We start from the raw sequence: 23,351 nt of genomic DNA on the forward strand, positions 1-23,351 counted from the left end.
TGGGATACTGATATGGTAGGCCGCAACCGCCACAACGTGGAGCTGCTACGCGTAGCTGACTGTTTGCTCCGTGGAGCCAAATTGACCAATCATGATCATGTTAGAGTTTTTCATTACTCGGAGGTAAAACTGACTAATTAAGTACGACTTACTCATTACGTGAAGCGAATTTATTCATTAAGAATTTGCCAGCCAGACGAAGCGCCACGTAGTTGCAAGATATCCTCGGTCACGAAAGTTATGATTCAAAAAGTAGTTTATGAAAAGTACGAACTGACTTATTATTAAGATGGACATGCACTCATAAGAAACTCATACAGTATTGTACATAACTATATAGCTAGGCAGAGTGGTGGTAAACTATGCACACAGTTCTGCCATCTGCAGTGTCTCGCCGGGAGCCAACTTGTATACCTTGCGCGGTGCCCCCGCGGAATTCCACCTTCAGCAAACTGCAAACCAGCTCGGATTTACTTTATATACTAGTAGTAGGCCATACATACTGTAGTTACTGTCCGTTTTCCTATACACAATACTCAGTGCGCTCACCATTGACGCGTGACCTCTACAAATAGTGTATGTTAGAAGTATAGGCCATTGCCTAGTTGACGTCACTACTGTGTAAAAAATAACTGGCCAATATTTAAAGTATTCTCTGAAATTCTAGAAAATATAGTTTTGTAACATGTCCTAAATTTTTAGCTAATTTAGGTGTTTGGAAATATTGGTACTTTTGTACCAAAAAATATGAAGAAATTATTTCTAAACCGTGTTAAGTCATTAACCTTCTCATTTTCAAGAACGCTGGTTAACAATAAGCAGACTATTGTCTCATTTCGTAAACAAAAGCCCACAGTATTGTTACCTTGCGTTCGCTTTATAATCGTTCACCAAACTGAAACTATAATACCAGCTCATTGCACAGGTAAAACAGACACAAGTGCAGTGTGTATTTAACCAGAGAAGATCTGATGTAACATAGTTGAGCCGTTTTCATTGAGTGTTATCTTGGTTTGATAGCTTTTAATAGGGTTTAAGTCCTTCAAAGGTCGTGGTGAGTTCTACTGTAGACATGACTGCATCATGATTATTTTTAAGTCAACAACATTCAACAATATGATCACCGTGATAGTATGAGAGTATCAGTACCGTGGGTGTCAGTGATCCTGGCCTGACACAGTAGACAAACAAACAAACAAACACGCCACACACATGACACATGCATGCAAGGTAACATTGACTATACACTAATCAAACAATGGTATTGATCCTGTACAACTGGTCGTGGTTTATTTACAATCGATTCATTTAAAATCCCCATAGTAAACATTAATTTTGGCAAGAGTTTTCTCTCTGGAACGAGGATGCATCCACTGGCTCCGCGTAATGAAAAGATCTAACATGATTGGTCAATTTAGCTCCGCGAAGCGAAAAGTAAGCTACGCGTAGCAGCTCCACGTTGTGGCGGTTACGGCCAGCATCATGCGAAAATCGTAAAACATAGAATAGAAACAGTGTGGCAGGCGCTCAAAATCTCAAATTGTATGCTTAGCCTGAGTTGCACGGCCTATCTCGAATAAAATCACCATGCGTAGTTGTTGAAAACGTGAGGATTCATCGTACTATCACGGCAATTTTTAACACGAAGATATAGGGATGATGACGGTGTGTGGTGTCTACCGCCGGCGTTTCGTATTTATTAACATTCAAAATGATCCGATACTCTTACATTTATAGACTTATTCCCGCTTGTTATATAATATTCAGATATTGCAATTATGAAAAGTAATCACGCTATTCAGGTTTAACAATAAAATACAATAAAGGGGTTCGAACCCATGATGGGTGTGATACACAACTTGCTGCTTAATAGTTTTAGGGAAAGGTCAGTGTCTGTATATCATCATACTATGCATACCATGCATGCAGACCCTAACATCCAGTTATATTTCAAATAAAATATGACCGAAGTTCCATGGCAAATTATAATTTCTGACGCTTGTTGACTCTTTCAACCTCTACGATTTATGATACAGACTATTTTCAATTATCAAAATATCTTTATTAGGTTTGCAGGAAATGACAGGAAAATACATACAACAATAAAATAAACATGATCAACAATCGTCCCTTTTCTAACAAAATCCTAAAACACTCTCCCTAAATAATTATAATTCGAAATAATAACACCTATTCATTTATTCATTATAAACCTCTCACAAACTGGAATGTGTATGTGGTGAATTGTAATTTTAATAACCGATATATGGAAACAAACAGGTACTATAATATTATTCAAAATCAAGAATAATATCAAACAAATCCTCCTACTCGAACAGTACACTTAATTTAGGCCCGGGATTTAGGCCTGCATTATGATTATAGACCTAAGGTAAAAATACTTGAAGAGACAACAAGAAACCTTTCGTGCTTGGCCACTGTAGTGCTTGGCTGATCCTTGCTGGATGAAGGTCAATATTGATCTATTATGTGAGTGAAATCAAACACCGTGTTCTCGTTGCTACTCCCATGTAATCGAAGGTCGTAAAAATTAATCCGATAACAATAGAGGGTATTCATTACTACATCATTGATGTGGTTGCTCAATGCTGATGCATACAATTCTTCCACATAGGCTGTTTAGCTTAATCATGGTAATCGGGAAGTGACCTCTTGAAATGATATCATATCACACTGATCAGAATGATCTTTATGTTATTACAGTGCGGCCCACATAAAATGTTCAACACAAAGTGAACGATGTTATAACTTGGAGGGCTAACAAACCAACACCGCCAAATTCGACTGACGTGTGTACAACGTGAGAAAATGGAACACTCGTTGTCTGATAATGCACGTGTTTATGGTTCGGATAGCGGTTACTTAGCAGCTCTCGTTCCGCTTGGGTTTATTGAATACACTCTATATATAGTCATCAATATGTCGTTTCCAGTCCCTGGCTGAACTATAGGGTTCAGCTGTTATTTTTTAAATAATTCTTTTACCCCATGCAGCTGATTGGGGTGGTTACGGGTCGTTTAAAAACCACTAACCGCGAAATGAGGATATCGAATATAGGCCCCCGCAGGGCTACAAAAACTGCTAACCGCGAAATATGGATATCCAACTAGTTTGCCCTCGAAGCTGTAAAAAACACTCATCGCGAAATATGGATATCCAACTAATTTGCCCGCAGGGCTACAAAGAACCACAAACCGCGAAATATGGATATCCAACAAGTTTGCCCTCGCAGGGCTACAAAGAACTGCTAACCGCGAAATTTGGATATCCAACTAGTTTGCTCCGCGGAGCTTCAAAAACCACTCATCGCGAAATATGGATATCCAACTAGTTTGCCCCGCAGGGCTACAAAGAACCATTAACCGCGAAATATGGATATCCAACTACTTCGCCTCGCATGGCTACAAAGAACCATTTACCGCGCAATATCTTTTTCCTCAAAAAAGAATTAATATCTACCAAAACACGTTTCAAAACATAAAAAGGGGCCAAGTTTAAAAAATCTTTCCTGTGTGGCTTTTCACCCTTTTTTAAACTTGGTCCCATTTATGAAAGTTTCTAAAGACCCATACGAAGTCATCTTTAGGCTACTTGTTTGTTTTCTTAGTTGTCAGTGTTCATTTTGTAGAGTAAATTAATTAATGTTCGTGCTTGATTGAAGTTTTTCCGTAAAGACGTTATAATGTATTTTGATTTAAGCAAAAGTAGCAAATACTCACTTTGTTAAATTCTTCATCGTCTTGTGCGATCCTGCGCCTTATGTACAGATGTAGGGCCTATAATATGTAACAGGTTGACAGACAGTCAATTTGTTAAGTATATATAATACTCTACTACTCTTTATGAACACGCAATATAATGAAACATAAACCTTCAAATGTTTTTGATAATACATAGCCTACGTCATATTGCACCGCTTTCGAACAGTCTTAAACCTAATTGTTGCATGTAGAAATTAGGACTCATTCTTCATGTTATTACGGTACCACTTTACTGAATGGGACCAAGTTTAAAAAAGGGTGAAAAGCCACACAGGAAAGATTTTTAAACTTGGCCCCTTTTACGTTTTGAAACGTGTTTTGGTAGATTTCACTTACTGGAAAGACTCCTCAGTTTCACAGGAACGCCCCCCCCCCTTTAATATGGCCATCTGATATTCCCTGCAACAACAATTGATACTCAATATAGACCTATAAGATACTCGATATATAGCCTATTCGCTGTCTTAGTGCCCGTTAGTAACCATTGGTTACTGCTCCAAGCCTGGGCTCATACACCTGTTCTGAATTTTGATGTGCCATAGGCTTTGTGTTGTGATCATTTCGATCATTGGTTCGTAACAAAGAAAGCGTGATCCAGTTGACCTGGCAACGGTCAAATCGTAACGTGCACTTAAAAGTTCTTCAAGAAAACAATACGCAAAGCACTTAGAACTTTTAGTCACCAGCTTCTATTGTTATGCAACTTGTGTCTTTTAGTTGATTTTTGATTTTTATAGGCCTAACCTCGCCCGCGAGCTTTTTTCAGAATTAATTTTTTAGCGTTTCAAACTAATATAGTTTGCTAAAGAAAGATATTTCCCATGTAAGACACATCGTGTGGGTCTATAGTTTTGTGAGGATATCCGTTTTGATTTCACCTTTTTTCACTTGCGACTGCCAAAATGTCCAACTCAGTACTTCCATTTCTAATTATAACCAGCAGAAATAATCGATATTTCTATTGTGGCTGGCAAAATCATTCATCCATGGGTACATTCGCGAGTTGATTTTGACAAAATTGGTAGTCGGGATTGAAAAATGGTGTAATCAAAACCGAAATTCTGACAAAACGCACGGTGATATGCTAAAAGGTTGATCAAAAAACAAAACAAAAAGCTCGCGGGCCAAGTTGAAGCCTATCAAAATCGAAAATCTTACAATAAATGACTGAATTTCACACCTTAGTTTAACTCTTGCAGTTGAAAAAAATATAGTATCAAGCATTATAGTTTTTCCTAACATTTACTGAAAAAATGAAAATTACTGCTTTTCATTTGGCCGAGAAAATTAATTTTACATTGAAAAGGTGTAACTCAAAATTTTGCTTATTTCAACACCAAATTCGATCGTTTGTATTGCCTCATTAAATGACTGTGTGAGCCTTGTACAACAATAGCCATCGGTTGACTAGAGTTCTGAGTGAATGCATGTACACAAATTCCAGATTGTCGCTTGTCTTTGCAATGTAATTCCCCATACTGATGGACACCTTTCTGTCATTTACCTGTGCAACCGGACACCATAAATAGGTCAATTATAAACAAGTACCCCCGGTAAGTACCTCTTCCCGGTGGTGACTTCGCTGAATCTACCCGGACATATTGAAAAGTCCAAAGGCGATAACAGATTATGAGTAGATTAACGTTACTGCTACACGACACAATGTTTAAAAGCTTTTAAAGAAGAAGAACCATCCCTTTGAATAGGGTTTGCGAACGAGTCGTCTCATACTAATTCCCAGAATCATCCTGAATCCCACAGAGCTTCCAATCGCTTTACCTGCTGTTAAATTTGTCCCGTCCCCGTGCTATCTTCCTGCTTGTATACATCGTATGTATTTTGGGAGCTTACGAGACAATGTTAAAACCTCCGCAATCATGTGTCCTTGATGGAATTCCTCCAAAATCATGAAGAAATTTGCTTATGGACAGAGTGGCCTATCAACTGATGCGAAGTTCTTTTGACGAGGGGCTTTATATGCAATACCAGTGGAAATCTGCAGTGTCCCTATTCCTAAGCAACACCCACTCAGCATTGATAAGATGATATCTATATCGATTGCTGATATTTTAGCTAAAATTGTTGGGTATTTACTATTTGCGGGGGGCTATCGTTCTCAATAATCGCCGTCAGTGCGTGAGCAGGTGGTGATATATATTTATGCCTCTTGAATGATGGTGTTCCTCAAGGTACCAAACTAGGTCCCATATTCCAGGCTGTTATCAACGATGTATCTCAAGGTTTCAGTTCCCACCACTGGAAATGTGTCGAGATCTCACATTTGTTGAGAATCATGCGTGTAACGGAGAGGAAGCAATTACCTTCAGTCTGATTGGTCTTGACGACTTCATGGACTGGATCTGTAAGTAACCACCTGAAACTTAACCCTGATAAAAAATCCTTCAAATTGGCTCCACGAAAATCCACCCTCATCGATATCATGAAGATATGCCACGGGCCGCCATGCATCTCTTTTATTTTATCTGCCGGGGATTCTGCCCTTGAAGTCCTTTAGCATCTCCTTACATTCAGCAATGGAATGCCCAAGCCAGGTGGATCACATGTACAAGAACCCCAACAAACGCCTACTCCGTTCTTCGTATTGGTTTCAATATTTTGTTTGCTTCAGTTGTGACGAAATCTTGATGTAAATGTTGATGGTCAAAGGAAATTTGGCCCGGACTAGTTGCCCTGTGCATGGTTGTAGAAGGTCGAAATGCTATATCAAAGGTAATGGTGGCGATGAGAATAGAGTTCTAAGATTTTGGTCATCAGATAAAAGATCCCACTTCTTGTTTCAATAATTATTGTTTGTTTGTTGACCTAGGTTGGTCCGTAAGGGACACTGGTCCATGAAAAATCTAGAGAAGCGCTGTGTGGCAGTGAGATAGACGAATTATTATGAAGACCAGCCTGGAAGGTCTGATCGGTGTTGCAATTTGTTTTTGTTAGCGGTTTCCGTTAGGGTAGTCTGTCTTTATTGGTGTTGTTAATAAATTCTTCAGTGTAACTTCTCTTATGGAGCCTGGCTTTAAAGTGTTCACATTATTTGTGAATTCCTCTATAACCGTTGAAGGAAGATGCCCTGGAAGATATTGGAATTATTGTAACAGGGAACATTGTGAAGATGTTTCTGCTGTGTCAAGATTACCAGACTGGAAGTGTTTTTCCTTAGCCTGTGGAGATCTAGGAACCTGACTTCTGAATCTGAAATTGCCGCAAATTGAGGTTTTGGTTCATGTAGAAGGATAAAATACTTTGATACAAATAATCTCCGGTGCACTATCAGATTAAGAAAATACACATCAAGATATCTATAGAATCCGTTGATCTTTATTCAGGAAAGCACATTCAAAAGGGTGAAGTAGATGTTGGCAAGCGAGCAACTTAACTGGGCTGCCCATGGCAAACCTTGTCATGCTTGTTGTTTCCTCATCATGCCTACAGTTTAGTCCTAATATGTTTCTTAGTTGTACCATACAAATCAGGGTATCTCTCTTTCTGCCAAAAGGAAACAGCGTGATATTTGCTATAATTAATTGAAGACCGAATTAAAAAGATTAGTTTGCGTCTTACGTCAGGGCAAAGGCGCGCAGTACGGAATTTTTGGTCTGATCGGCAGGACGTCATACGCAAACTAGTCTTTCGGTCATCAATTATAGAGCATACGTTGCTCCCTCCAAGCAGAAGAGCCTGTATGGAAGACAGCTGAGAAGTACACGCACCCAAATCTCACGAGCAGCTTTACCAAAACCCCATTCCCTAATTCCTAATTGTTTTATTTACTGCAAAATATATGTAGCTGACTTTGTGGTTTGGTGGCTGCCTTTTGTGACTCTTTGCATCTCTCGGCTGCTTTCCGTATGTTGCCATTCTCATATTTTTTTAATTACGTACTCGAGACAAGCGGTACATTATTTATGATAAGAAAAGAGGTACCGCTAGATTGTACCTCATTTCTTAACATATACAATGAACCACTTGTCATGAATCACTGAAATTTCAGTGAAGTATTATTGGATTCCTTGCCCCTATAATATACATAACTTTTGTTACCAGTGTGTAGTTATTTTCTGAGTCACAATATTTATCAGGGGGTGTAGTACCACCTTAACAAGGACCTCAACATAACATCGGCGGAACGCCTTTCTTAACAAAATTGTTTAAGTCTACTCTTCCATCACCATCTCCTCAATTGGGGTCCCTAGTTACTTTCCAAACATTCCACCGATATTGCCATCCACCTCCTCCAATGTATTTGATTTAAAAACAATCTTTCCTTCCTATTACTTATGGAGTACCACAAAGTTCTACCCTTGTACCACTTCTATTCCGTATCTATATAAATGAGCTCTCTATAATTCTAAGCTCTTTTGTTTTTAATAGTACTTCTACATGATCACACAAACATCTTTAGCTATCTTTCTCACCCATATCCATTACTGATGATTTAATGAACACCATCAGCTAGCGGTGACTCAGTATTCATTTATGTATAGACCAGGGCCTGGTAACATACGTGCCCATCTTCTGTTCAAATAAAGGTCGATTCATGCTCTCAAATTCTGTGGTATTTGTTTTTCATTACCAAAAGGTATTGTGTTTGGTGTGAATAACTCTTTATTGAGGCCAAAAGATTGCTGTCGGCAGACTTAGGTTTGAGTTCTCACTAAAACTCTTACGTAATTAACTAAAAGGTTTATTCAGATGAAAACAGGTAAACCCGGGTAAGCAGCCGTTTCCTATTACCATGATTATATAGCAGCTGAATTGGACATTATGCTCTATGTTTGTCTCAGATTGTGCTCGTGAAAGGAAAATATTGCCTTAGAACCCACTTCCCGGAGAGTAACAAGTTAACAGCTACATATATTTAATACTCGGTGTTTAAAAAAAAAAAAAAAATAGGTAAGTCATGATCGGTATTGCCGTTGCTTTTTACTTATCCCAAATAAATTTTTGTGAGGATTGCTTGGTTTTTTTTTCTAAGAAAAAGTTAATATTTCAAGAGGCAACACTAGACAGTTTTGAGTTTATATACATCAAACAAATGACTTAGCGTCGAGTTTTAACTTTGGTTAGAATGCAATTTGTTGTATTTTGTTTCCAATGTTATTTTATTTTTTATCATTTTTATCAACTAACGAGATTCATACGACAACTTGCTGTTAGAATGAAAAGGGTTTGTACTCTAATTCTTAAGAACTTTTTTTCATAGGGAAGAGTGAATTTATATTTTTTATTGCTTAGGTAGGTCTATTTGTCATATATAACGAAAATAATCATGTCTTGTTATTCACTATCATGTCATGGACGTTTGAGACAATATATTGGGCCCACAAAGAGGCTAATTACTGTTTTGTACGCCAAGAACGTTGACCTTTTCTGTGACATCAAACTTGCATGTGCAGCCACAGCATACGCTCCAATATCCGCAAACTTTCTCAATTCAAAAAAGTTGGTGTGTGCAGGAAGTCATTTGGCATTTAACGCCAGAGACATCAACGGTGAAGCGTAAAGTTTGCAAAGTTTGCGGCGGCTCCAGGATAGCCTATATGGGAATGTAGCCGATGTGATTGGATCCAAAGAATTTTACATTCTAATAAGAACTAAATTTCTCTATTGTTTTGGATATTTTACGGAATATTAACATTTATTTTGGAATAAGTTTTTATCCAGTGATTGGTAAGTTACCCTTTTACTTATTCTTATGCTAATTTTCTTTTTTATTTTGCTCTCGGCGACATACAAATAGTAAAATACTTTCTACTCATTTTCCCTCATTTTGATCGGAAGTTATCAAATGTAAAGTATAATTTCAACCTTAACACCTTTAATAACCGGGGATTTTTATTTTCCGTTTGGTCTGCGATCCAAAACAAAGTTTGCACTCATTTTGGTGGATAGGGACCAATTGCACAAATTATGCCTACTCATATTGGTGCATGCATTCGTATCGGTGCAATTGGCATACCCATCGTGCTACCTCGGTCTTGTCTTGTTTAAACCTAGAAGTTGCTATCACATTATTTCCGAATATAATTACTTTTATGCACCCTTAACTTCGAGCAATATAGTTTTTTATGTGACAATTTTATTATGTAGTAAGCAAACGTTCAATTTCTAAGAATCGAATAACACCGTATGTACTAGTAAATGAACATAATAAAGGTTTTTAAAAATCTTTCCACCCTGTAGGAAATTATTTAAAAGATTATTTACACGCGTACGTTTTCTGTGATTGTTTTTCTCGATCACCACACTTCAACTTTCACTTATCATGATTACAAAACTACTCTGAATGACAGTTGTTTTTAACACAGTCATAACGAAGTCACGCATGTCTCACGCATTTGAATATAATTTAATGTTAATTGACGTTTACCGGAATCTTTAACTTAAAAATTGGAAGTTTTACTTTATATAACTTTGATTATAAATCTCCTCCGTCATTTATTTCATACCTTTACATGATCAAGTTCACCGCTTGATTTACAGTTTTGTTTGTACCATTGGATGCGATTCAAGATATATGTTGTCTGTCATGGGTTTGTTGGATTCCAGGTAGACAGTGATAACACTATATGGGAGGGAGCATGGTTAACATCTTCATTTTGACAAATTGACACGTCAGACGATCCCAGACGATAAACCAAACCAAGACATATTAAATGGTAGAGTTTATTGCCAGCTATTTCCAGTCAATACTAATTCAATGTATAAGTTTAAATGGTTTAAGGAAGATGTATTTTAGAATACTCTTAATATTCTTTCCTGGTGGAAACCTCATGAGAGTATTTTAAGGTTAATAAATTAATTTAATAGCTGCTTATTTTCCGATTGAAATATTGTTGAATAGCCTTAAGAAAGGATACCCCATTAACCTCCAAATAATATGAATTCAAATAGACAGCATAGCTGATGTAAGCTAAATCAGTATTCAAATAGCAGTTTACCATTTGGAAGTTTTAAAACTTTTGCAATGACAATACTGAGCAAATCGCTGCAAATGATGATTTGCTGGTGCGTCATTTTTCGTTTTTTCACTAATTAATTCGTGTCAAAGGTGCTGTTTTTAATACATTAGCAGTGGCTTTGGAAGATTTTCAACATTGGGGAGACTGACAAAATGAACATTTGTTGATTACCTATTCTGGGGGTGCCCGAGGGGGGTCCCCCTAGGAGTAGAAAAATTTTGCACAAAATACGTCCAAAACACCCATTTTCCCTAGCTGTTCCTGGTTTATGACGACATTTTTTTCATTTCACCTGGAATTATCGGTGGCTGAAGGGTATTCGAGCCCACACCAAATTTATTGAAGGGGCTGAGCACCCAATCTCCTCCCCCCTCCCGGGCTCCCACTGTTCCTAACCCTAAGAATAGCACATTTTAAATGAGTAAAAGACTTACATAATCTAGGTTGGGTTAGTATGGCATCAAATTTACTGAATTTTAGTTGAAATTGACGACATTTATCGAAACTACACCAAAACAAACCACAAAACCAACCTTTACACCATTTTGCTTTTAGCATTGGACCCTTAAGACCTGTTGGTGTTGTTATTAGGAATTCTTACATCAACAAAGCTTAGTGAGAGGTGATAGCAAAATATACACAAACCCCGGTCTGGCGGGAAGAATTTATCTAATTGTAGACATGCATAGGAAGGGCAGCAAGTTCATTGTAGTATTTCACTGCTTTCTTTCGTTATCAGGTTTCTTGTAAAACGCAAACCATGTTTGTTTACAATTAACTTGAATTACGACAACTGGCCGATTTTATATTTGGATGAAGCTTCAAATTGAGTTTTGCTGTCAAGCTTTGTTATTTCATAGCATGATAGCATTATGTATGTTTCATGAGAATATCCAAGGCCATGTAGGAGAAAAAATTGGTGCAATGAGAGCTAAATGAGGAACACTGTTTTTAAAAGAAACTTTTTAAAGAAGTGCATTATGATGAAATTAAAAATTCTTGGAGTATATCCTATATAGGATTATGTTTCTCAATTGAGAGGAGGACGACATTATTTATCTTTCCTGGACCAAAATATCATTTTTTTATCAATTTTATATGTTTATATAGTGACCACACCAAGTCCAAGCCGGACCTTTGATATTCACAAGAAACATTTACGAGAAACATATTCACTAGAAACATAATTATGTAACAGAAAATGATCGATGAGGTCTACGAAAATGTGGCTATGATTAAAAAGTGGTTTTTATACAAAAATGACTATTACCATTCATCTTTGTCTCAATGATATTTCATTTGTGTTCTCAATGTCATTGTGATATGTGATACCAGTATAATATTAAGCAAATTGTAAAATAAGTTGGGTTAATAATGGCTAAGTACCAAGAAAACAATGTTAAAGCCAACGGGATTAAACGTAATATAACTTGATTTTTTGACTTTTCTTTTTACAGCCAACCCATGAAAGAGTATTCAATTTGGACAAAACCAAAAGTCCAGCAGATTTTATATCGAGGCTATAGTTGGTGTTAGGTTTTGTTCTCGTTTTTCATGTTTTGTAGGACTATTCTTCACTATTTTCTTTGAGCCTTTGTTCGAAAAGTTTTAAAGTGTTCAGTTGTCAGCGTTGTGATTATTAATTGAAATTTCAAGGCAATTATCAGCTGATATGGATAGAGCGGACAGGTGTTTTTATATAGGCCCTATTTGCAATAATTCTGTAGGGTTTTTTCGCCCATTGTTATTACCAAAATTAAGACTGTAAGCCCCAAAGAAGTTTTTGATGACTTTATTAGCTATTGTTTCCTGTCTACAACAAAGGAAACGTGGACACTGGGCAACATCGTAAATTGCGTATATAAAGCATAATAAGGGAAGCCCGGGAGGTGAAAGATTGACCTGTGGCAAAGGAACAATTCAATTTCCATCGGTTCCTTCATTATTGTTATTAAGAGTTCAGTAACGTTTACCTGTGTCCAGTTATTTTTAATTTGAGAATGAAGCTAGTGATTTGAGTAACTTTGTAAACATTGAATACTAAAAATAACATTAACAAGACCCCGGGAACAAGACACATATCACTAATGTTGGTCATTTTACCATTGCCGAGAACTTGCATTTAACTCTTTAAAAATGTTAATTTATTGAATATATATGCTATTCTCTAATTTGCATTTCGAAAGACAACCCCAACGATTCACTCTTAGAATTATACTCAACTTGAGTAAAAAGGTCACACCTCAACAAAATTAGTAAAACATTACTCAAATTGAGTAAATAATACCCAACATTGAGCTCATTTTAATAGATATTACCCTCAATGTTGGGTAACATTTATCAATATGAGCTCAAGGTTGAGTAATGTTTTACTCATTTGTTGAGTTGTGACCTATATGAGCTCAATGTTGAGTAATTTTTTGTTCATTTGTTGAGTTGTGACCTTTTTACTCAATGTTAAGTAAAATATTTTTTGCAGTGTTATTGATAGTCAAGATATAGTCGGACTAGCTCAGATTCACTGGCAGAACCAGGAAAATGATAATGCTAAACGATGTTCAGTCCCGGGTGTTCAGTTCAAACAGATAAACACGCGTCAATGTTATGACGCTTTACTGATGAACCTTAAACCAATAAGACCTCTTCCCTGTTCCCTCAGGTGATGATACCATGCTGCATCAGGTGATCATCGGTTGATGTAAAGATGTGTTTATTTTCATCTTGTCAAGATAAATCTCAGCTAGTCAGTCACTGATGTGTGTAACGCCTGAAATTACCGGTCTGAAGACGTGATGGCCTATTTCCATTCCTATCTCTGCAGGTATTAAGAGGTGGTGTGATTATCATCATTTACACATAATATATTTTAAAGGTCCTCGTTATGTTTTTCGTGACCTCTCAGACCTTTACTCGCATTCTTATGTCGGTACTGATAGGGAATTTCCCAATTCCAGGAATATGAATTTCAAAATCAATTTCCGGGCCAAATATTCCAACGACCGATATTATTTTGATATCAATCATCAGTAGTTACATGTACTGGATGATGTTGGATTCGATCATAGACAGTAGAGAGGCTATGATTCGATACACCATAATACCATAATCGATAGTAAATCTGTTTGAAGGAATTTATAATATGAAAACACAACTTCGGCCTCAGGAAATATCAATCAAAACATATCTTTTTTTGTTACAAGATTTTGAAAAGGATACATCTGTGAAGTTAACAAGGTGTTGTATGATGAAGAACGGATAAATGAAAGGATTTACGCCCTGAAAACAAAAATCTGAGCGGAAATTTGCTTTTAAAATTAGAATCAGTTTGTTTTGCAGTGCAGCAAAAAGATGTAGTCCGCCGTTTTGCGAAGTGAGATTTTGTCCACTGCGCAAATGCAGCGTGTTTCGTTTCCCGCTGCGTTTTCGGTTCGCTGCGAAATTTCGCTTACATGATTTTCTTTGTTCGATGCCTTTATCGCTGTGACAAAATTGCCACTCCCTTTGTAGCACGCAAATCATCGAACATTGGCCCTATAAATCTCAATTTACCGTATTTTCCCGATTATTTTTGACCAATGTGATAAGAGCGCCCATAAGAGCGTTTTCTGTCATTGCTCTAAAGTCAGTCGCTCTTCGCATATATGCTGATGCGTCTGAGATCCAAACGCGGTCAGACGCAATGTCTCATATACAGATGGGGAACAACATCACGTCTCTGAACCACAGCCAAAATGGGCTATTCCAGAAAATAAGCGCACACCCCCTATAGAGGAGTTCGGATATCCGGACTTTTTCTATCCATCCAAGCTCCGGATATCCGGACTTTTCATATAGAGGAGTTCGGATATCCAGACTTTTCTATCCATCCAAGCTCTGGAAACCGGACTTTTCAAACATTTTCCCTACATAGTACCGCTTTCGACCTATAGAGGAGTTCGGATATCCAGTCTTTTTTATGCATACAAGCTCCGAAACCGGACTTTTCAGACATTTTCCCTCATAGCCATACGCTTGACCTATAGAGGAGTTCGGATATCCAGACTTTTTCTATGCATACAAGCTGCTCCGGAAATCCGGACTTTTCAGACATAGCCATACGCTTGACCTATAGAGGAGTTCGGATATCCAGACTTTTCTATTCATCCAAGCTCCGAAATCCAGATTTTCATCTTTTGAGTCTGGACTCGGACTTTTTGTCGGATTCGGACTCCGACACAAACAGACTTGGCTATACTCACACTCGGACACAAGGGGCAGTCATTTTCTTGGAAAGGGGAGGGGTCAGTGGGTCACTGTTTTTTACTACCATCAAGAAGACAATTTTTAATCAATGTACATGTACAAAATAATACAGATATCTGGGTATTTGTGTCTGTGAATTGGAAGGGTCGTACAAATGTCTGGTATCTGCAGGGGTGGGTCTCAAAACAGGGAAGATTATAAAACAGTGGCCATGATCTTCTAGTAGCCAGAAGATCATAAATATAATAATAAAAAAAGGGTTAGTATCCCTTTTTTTATGAAATAGGAGATGACCACCTCCCCTCCCCCACCACCACCCAAAAATATGACTCAAACTTGGAGCCGAGTCATTTGATCATTTGATCCTAAATTGGTTGGCTTCACTTATTTGCCAAGGGGTCTATATTTAGATTTATCTGTCACAATAGTTGAATCGTAATAATATTATCAATTAATAACAGAATATTTATTTATAATCATAATACATATTTTGCCTAGATATATCCCACTTCAACTTCTCACAAAGTTTAGGGACCGTTCATTATTTCTACTGGAGGGGGGAGCAGACAGAAAGTCACTGCCGAAAACTATATGACCCCCCTTCTCCGATAATAAAAACCATATGACCCCCCCTCCGAGCTACATGAAAATCATATGACCCCCCACACACACACATTAACGCCAACTGAAACAAGAAAAGGCATTCCCGAGAGGGGGTGTAATTTTGATTACAGGGATGTGCCAGGCATTTCTCTAAACCATTTTTCACCCTGATATAACAGTGATGTCGGTGTGCATTTCATTACACAGCTTCATGTGCTTCACAGCTACACAGCTTTATTTATTTATTTATTTATTTATTTATTTATTTATGTAGCTGGTGGACGCTTAAAGTGCTGGCATACGCACACACGTGATTAAAGACGCGCAATAGATGCGCGCATGGATCAGCCGCATTACGTCACTGACACACAGGCCCTTGCGCAGGATTTTTTTTGGGGGTGCTGATTTTGAAAAAGTGGACTTTTTTTACAAGGGGGGGGGGGGGCAATTTTGTGAAAAGTGGACTTTCTTCCCCAAATTTGGACCTTTTGACCAAAAAAGCGTAAAAAACCTGATTTTTTGCTCGCAGATTCTGAAATTTTGGGACTTTTTGTATACCCCCTTCGTACGGGCCTGCTGACACATCAGGCTGAAAAATTGTGCCTACTTCTTGCTGCTTTCGCCACTCGGCTATGAGTATTCCAAGTTTTCACAAAAGCACCCAAATTTACCCTAATTTGGCACATCCCCCCCAAATATTGGTCTCCACTGAATACCAAAATCGTTGAAAAGGACCCCAAAATCATGGCATATCCCCACATACCTTCAACCAGGTAGAACCCCACAACCCCACACGGGTATTTTACTTGTTTTAATACAATATTATTTGTTTCACATGCAGTGTACACAGATTTTGGTTCAAACTGCCACCCTGTGCTCCAGCCCAGCAGCTCTGATGCTCCAGCTTTAGTATGTGTACTTCAATACCACAGGTCCCTGAACAAACCACATGTGATATTGATTCAAGTTACAATTTTTTGCATCAAGTTGGCAGGTTTGGAAACTTGGGGTCAAAATTATTAATTCAATTTTTTTTTTTATATAATTAGGCTAAAACGGCTGTAAATTGATTGACAATTTAGGGTTGGATGAAATGCTACTTTTAATGAATTTAAATCATTGAGTTCAAAATTTCTTTTGTAAAGAGGTTGTAATTTAAACAAATCATACAGAATATAAAAAATCAAATAAGTTTAATTTCTTCATTTATCAAGCTATCAAGCGGCTGATTTATAATGTTTCAGTCTCTTAAATTGTAAATATGCATCAACTTCTCAATATACCTGTTGATACTGGGTGAAGCACAGCCGGTACACAGTGAAGTTAGGCAAAAAAAAATGTTGTGTTGAGTTGTTTTTTTAATTCCCTCAAATATTAAATAATGCTTCTTCAATTAGGGACATTTGTCAATTTTGACTTCTGGATACCTGTTAGACATCAATTAAAGACTAGTCTTTCAATAAAATATTAATTTTAAGTGAAAAACATTGATTTTTTGAACAAATCTGTAAAAATCATCATTCACAAAAAAAAAAATGCCGACCCTGATTTTTTCAGGATTTAGGTCGGGCGGTTGAGGCAACACAACAATTTTTTTTTGCCTTATGCCAGTCCTTTCTCAACATAATGTAGCTTGCATATTGAATAGTGTAAAATGAATGAGTTGCGAAATCTACTTCTAAGTCCGGACTCGAGTCCACTTTTTGTTGGACTCTGACAAAAACAGACTCGGCTCGGCTCAAACTTGGACACAAAATGTCCAATTAAATCCATGTAAAATGTGAAATGATTATCTAAAAATGTCAAAATAGATCTCAAATTTGATTCAAAATTGTTGACTTCACTTTTGCCCATTTTCCTAATTAATTGGGGCTGTCAAATCTGTGATCTGTCATAATATCCTACATATCCACCAAATTATTTAGATTTATCTGTCACTTCCCAGAATCAATACTGTTATCTTTAATGAAATAATTGATAATTATACAGAATTTAATAAACATTTTGACTGTATAAAAATATCTAAAACTTCTTTCATGGAGCTAAACTCTTGAAAGAGAGAAAACATGCACACAGACATGTACACCCCATCCATAGGGCTAGTGTTTGTGTTCACTACTTACGGGCAGTCACTGAACATTTGTCTGGGATATTTATCCAATTTAAGAATTTTAAAAAGATGTTTAGAATAATTGATTAATATCACACAAAACATATTTCTGAAACGGTGAATTTCTATAAGTATTAATATTATTATGAAGATGATGATGATGATGACAATGTATGCTGCACATGCAACCTAGTGACACTAGTACCTGGCCACTTATATGTAGTGTGTGTCACACTAGAATACTTTGGTCACAGCGGACTGTTGACATGTGATACCGTACATGTAGTTTTTACCTTCGGAGTTACCTAGGGTATGGAAATGACTGTGACACTTGTGTGGGGTGGGGTTTGACAGTGGGTGTGTATAGGGGAAGTGGTGTGGGGTGGTATAGTTGTCTCATTGTAAAAGAACAGAGAAGAGTCTGACCACAGCATTACTGTGCAGCAGCTTGATTAATCTTAATTCTCTATTGTTTACAGTGACAGTGTACATGTATATTTATGAAATTTGTTCAAAATTCTCTATTGGAATCTTTGCTATAAAATTATAACATTATAACTTAATATTCGACATGGATTTGGCAGGGGGCACTCAACTTTACAAGTGACAGGTAGGGGAGACCGGGGCGTGACTGCCCTATTTTCTTCAATCTCGCCTAGAGAGGGCAATTCTCATGTTAGAAGGCTATAGTTTTTACATTTTTAAGCTGTACACTATAGCTAAATACTACCACATTTCAGTAACGGCAGGAGAAGGGTAAATAAAATCATGATGACAGGGCGGACTTGCCCGTGCTGGGGCAAGTCCGCCCTATGGTGGGGGTAAGTTCGCCCTGATAAAAGAAATAATATTGCAAAACAATTATAAATTTAATGCAAACGTTTAGTAAAGGGTATATTAGGCGCTCACTCTCTTCCAAAGAGTCTACTAAATTTAATGGAGGGGTATAATGTAAGCTAATAAATGTAGGGGACCAAAATGAACAAACCTTTATTTACAACTTCGACATTTATGGTTTTAGAGCATAAACGGTGGTATGAGTAATACTGATACCACTTAACTAAAAAAAATATGCTTGCATGTAGTTTTACCGTTCTTAAAGGTATTATTATCAATATTTTGCATAATACGCTGATGGGGCAAATCCGCCACTGTAGCCCGCCTGCGGGAAACACAGATCGGACTCGCCCCTTCACATACAGGGCGGACTTGCCCCAACGGTACTTTTTTTTCTTTTACCATGTGTACGCCTACTAACATGACTAAACACAATATGTTGATCTTTTAATTGCATAATATGTTGGCAAAACGTTCACCTTCCAACTGAATTTAAGAACCAAAACCGTCTCTGTAAGGTCTTGAGATTATTGCAATATTACTAATTTTTAAAATGTAAACTTCCTCGACTCAAAAATGTTTTTTGACGATAATAATAATATTACTCTGGCGAAATGTGTCGGACTGTCTTGTTTTCTTGGGTACTTAGCTATGCGTGTGCCAGCTTATTACATCATCATTGTACTTTTCCAGCAGTCACGAGATCAGAAACATGGGGTGGGCGGACTTGCCCGACTTGCCCCGGTCTCCCCTACTATGAGTCTGTCACTATAGGCTCCATTTGAGGTTGGCTATCTTTCTATAATTTTCAAAATGCCATAAAATATAAAGAGGAAACTTTCAAATTCTCTTATTTCAGCAAAATCTAGAATTTTTCTCCATTGTTTGGAAATGTTCTACCAAATGACCCATTTTTTCAAGATGTTATACCAAATTACTCCTTTTTCATTTTGTTATACCCTGTGACCCCTTTTTAGAGCATCATTTTATACAAATAGGCCCCTACTAAGCAATGCCAGTAGACAGATACCTGTCACATAAAGTTAAATGACTCCCAACACCAAACCCCGGCATGGACTCTGACTGAGTCCACGGACTCGGTCTTATTTTTGTTGGACTCGGACTTGGGGCACCCCGGATCGAGTTGGACTCGAGTCTAGACTCGGACACAATAGGACTCGGCTCGGACTCGGACAAGCTGGACACTTTATTTCATTTGCCGTGTAACTTACTGCATGTAGGCCTAGTATTGAAATGTAATACAGCTTGGTCAAATTTTGTAATTGAATTTCAATAGGACCTACCGTATTCATTCCAATAAGCGTGGGCGCTTAACAAAGTCATTTTGGGTGGGCGCTTATTTTTACCTAGTTTACATAATTTTTTTCGTAAGAGGTGTTGAATAGAGACAAATTTACGTATGTTTTAAAAGAGTCCTGAGACGTTCTAGCTAGTAGCTTTTCTGATGTAGAAAATGTATTGCAAGTTTACACAGGACTTGTAGTCCTCCAGCCATGTCACCGTGATCGACGTCTATTTGTCACTTCAACATTGATGGTACCCAATAGCAAATTGGAAATTTCCTGGGTGGGCGCTTATTATGGCACGGGCGCTTATTGGAACGAATACGGTATATGTCTTGGTAAAAATTGACATTATCATGATTATAATAATTAGTTACAATTACAGAATTTAGTCCCTTGGTGGTGCCAAGTGGGTGTAATTGTGAACTTAATAACACAGAAATGCATCCAAATCATGTAGTGTTGGTGCAAATGTATGTGAATTCACACCATGGCAGGTGAAAAACAAGCAGATTCCTCCAAGGCCAGACATAAGTCCTGACTAGGAGTGTCAGTGTTGGGTGGGGACTGGGGAGTAGGCCTAACACATGGATCCCGATAGAAAGCTATAGCAAGGGCCCTTAATAATTTTATTTAAGCTTGGTCCATGGCCCTGAAAAAGATAAACCCAGCCCTGGCTCCACAAAATGGTCATGAATGCTGCTACACTGTAACAGCCTGTGCACATTTGCCACCCATATTCATGTATCATATATGCTACATGTCTCATTCACACAATGACTGATCAATTAATACAGAAAAAAAACCAGCAAAAAGATTTGTTCTTTTGTGGGGAATTTCAAGTTATCATGTTAAAATATCATTATTATATAGCTTTTATGTTTATTAATCATTTTGATATTCCCCATCCAAATACACTCCACTACTTGTATGCTGCACACATGTGGAACTACATGATAATGTGACTGGTGTGAGATTTTCTGCCAGCTAGCCACATCACATGTATTTTTTGTGCCCAGGCTTGGACTAGTGCATCTGAGCACAGACCCTAGAAGGAGGGTCTGTGATCTGAGTCAATGAATACAGAGGTCCTTACCATATACAGAAATTTGGGGTTAATAGGAGATTTATAGGGGGTTTTAAATACCGGTATTAATAAAACACGGATATAATAAACTGGATGTGCATAATTAATGATAATAATTATGATTAAGCTAATGGATAATCTGGAGGATGTAGATGTGCATGTCAACTGCATGAATGATTCCACTTACTTGGAAAATTGTGGACAATTAATGTAATTCCAATTGATGTTTTGTGATAAATAATTTTTCCACATTGTACATGGATTGATTGGACTGGAATCGGACTCGGGGGTCGATTTCGAACCAAAGTACTTTTTTGCAGAATCCGACCGATAGCAAAAAGTGATCTTGAGTCCGAGTCCACACTCGAAGGCTTCTTCACCTGTCCCCATGGCCCATACCTGTACCCATATTGGGAGCCGTACCCATACTCAAGTCCCAATTTCTGTACCCGTGCTCGTACCACGGCCGGGCCAGTACCCGTACTCATGCCCTATTTTGACTTTGGACCCGTATCTGTACTCATGAACTGGGACCCATACCCGTACCCATGGCCTGGGACCCGTACCCGTACTCATGGTCCAAAACCCGTATCTGTACTTATGGCGAGTCCCAATACTATAAGTCTGTTTATATTCATTTAAATTTGCATTTTTTGCCCAAGTAATTCTCAGAACGTCTTGTGGCTTTAATTGCCATACACTATACCTTTTTCGCAGGCCATGTTAAATTTTTGCATCTAAAATCCCAATAATACCGATGCTCACACTACACCGGCTCCAGAAAAATACAATACTAATTTTTGTAATAAAATAAATATTATCCTGTTTTGGCAAATGAAATATAGGCTTAGCTAAATCCTGGCCGTGACAATCAAGACCAGCCTTGTACTAAAACCAATTTCAGGTTATGGATTCTAATTTTCAGAAAACACAATTTCTAAATAAAAATTATATCTTTTATTCTCAATTTTCAAAATTAACATAAAATATTAAATTTATGAACAAACTCATAGCCTATACTCAAAATTTTGAATACATAGAATTGAGCTTTGAATATTGTGACTGCAATTGTAAGAAATCATGCAAAATTGCATGTTTTTAGCCAATTTTCCCTCAAATTGCAAAACTATTGAAATTTGACTTTTATTGCCAGTTAAAACTAACTAAAGGATTAGGATTTAGCCGGGGGGGACTCGAATATGAAAGTGACCTGTGCCTTACAACACTAGGGGTCTATGGCAGTTTTTGTCGAAAAAAGAGGGCATCAAGAAAATTGGGTTCATTATGCACATGTGCAAAAAATTGGCTGTCAGTGACCCTGAAAAATAACTTTAAGCTAAAAATATGAAAATAGTCCAAAATGCGCAAAGCATGCAAAAAGTCACCTCAAAAGTGGGAGTGCCCCCTCTCCCGGAACACCGGGGTAGACAATGGACCTTTTCTCTGTGGTCGGTTCATATTCAACTAATCAACTTTTAAAATAAAATGTTCATTTTATACCAGTCAGTACCGGTATAAGGCCAAGTAAAAAAAACATGTTTCTCATCCCCTACCGCTTCCTTTTTTGAGGTAACTTCAATTTCAAAGTTTTTGAAATTGAGTTATAACATTTTTTGAAAGATGTCTAGGAAGTTGAAATGCTTTATATAAGAAACACTTTTGGAAGGTTTTGTGATCATTAGAGGGGGCCTACCTACCACAAATGAACAATTTTTACTTGGCCTAAGGTTACAAAACTTAATCATCATCATCATCATAATTATTGTATGGGCGGAGCCATATAGGCGGAGAGCCATACTTTAATTTTGTTTTGCAATATTTGTTCGCACGTTTAAGGGTTTATCTAGCCACTGTATATATTGAAAGTTGCAGGGTATATAGTATGTAATCGAATGAAGAAGTAGATAGATTTTCTATAATAATATGTGTTCAGGAGAGGAGATATTTAACAAAAACAAAAACACCCAAGTCCGTCAAATGAACGAATAAGAATACGTTATAGTATAGGCCTATCCACCATTGGGGAATTGCCGCAGCTGATTAGAGTCGTTCATTTCGTGCGGTACATGATTAGAGTCGTTCATTTCGTACGGTAAATAGCGGGCAGTGGGTGTATTTTTTGTTTGCTTTTGTGTTGCTTTTTGGAAACACTCGCGCCTGCTATAAAGTTGTTAATTTGTTTGCACAGACCTAGTCTCCTACACAGCCAATCTGTGTCGGGCGATCCGAACAAACATCGTGATAGCCACATACAGTCTGGCCCGAGGCACAGACTATCAAGTGTTTATTTACCAGTGACCTTCAATAAAATCGATAATGTAGTACAATTTACAAACATGCTATATACAGGGTGTCCCTGAAAGAACTGTTTCGTCAGAAACTTAATTGTTTGGGTATTTTAACGCCACA

The 23,351-nt window shown here is 37.5% G+C and overlaps 1 protein-coding gene across 1 annotated transcript in view; it reads left to right on the plus strand.

Moving 5' to 3' along the window:
- Window positions 1-9,237: 9,237 nt before the first annotated feature.
- The window catches only part of LOC140148691 (EF-hand calcium-binding domain-containing protein 1-like), a 33,291-nt gene continuing 19,177 nt past the window's right edge, over window positions 9,238-23,351 (plus strand). Inside the window, exon 1 of the mRNA XM_072170730.1 lies at window positions 9,238-9,467. The gene's annotated coding sequence lies outside the window, so the exon portion shown is untranslated. The remainder of the gene's footprint in view (window positions 9,468-23,351) is intronic.

Source organism: Amphiura filiformis, chromosome 3, assembly GCF_039555335.1.
Source record: "Amphiura filiformis chromosome 3, Afil_fr2py, whole genome shotgun sequence".
Taxonomy (NCBI): Eukaryota; Metazoa; Echinodermata; class Ophiuroidea; order Amphilepidida; family Amphiuridae; genus Amphiura; species Amphiura filiformis.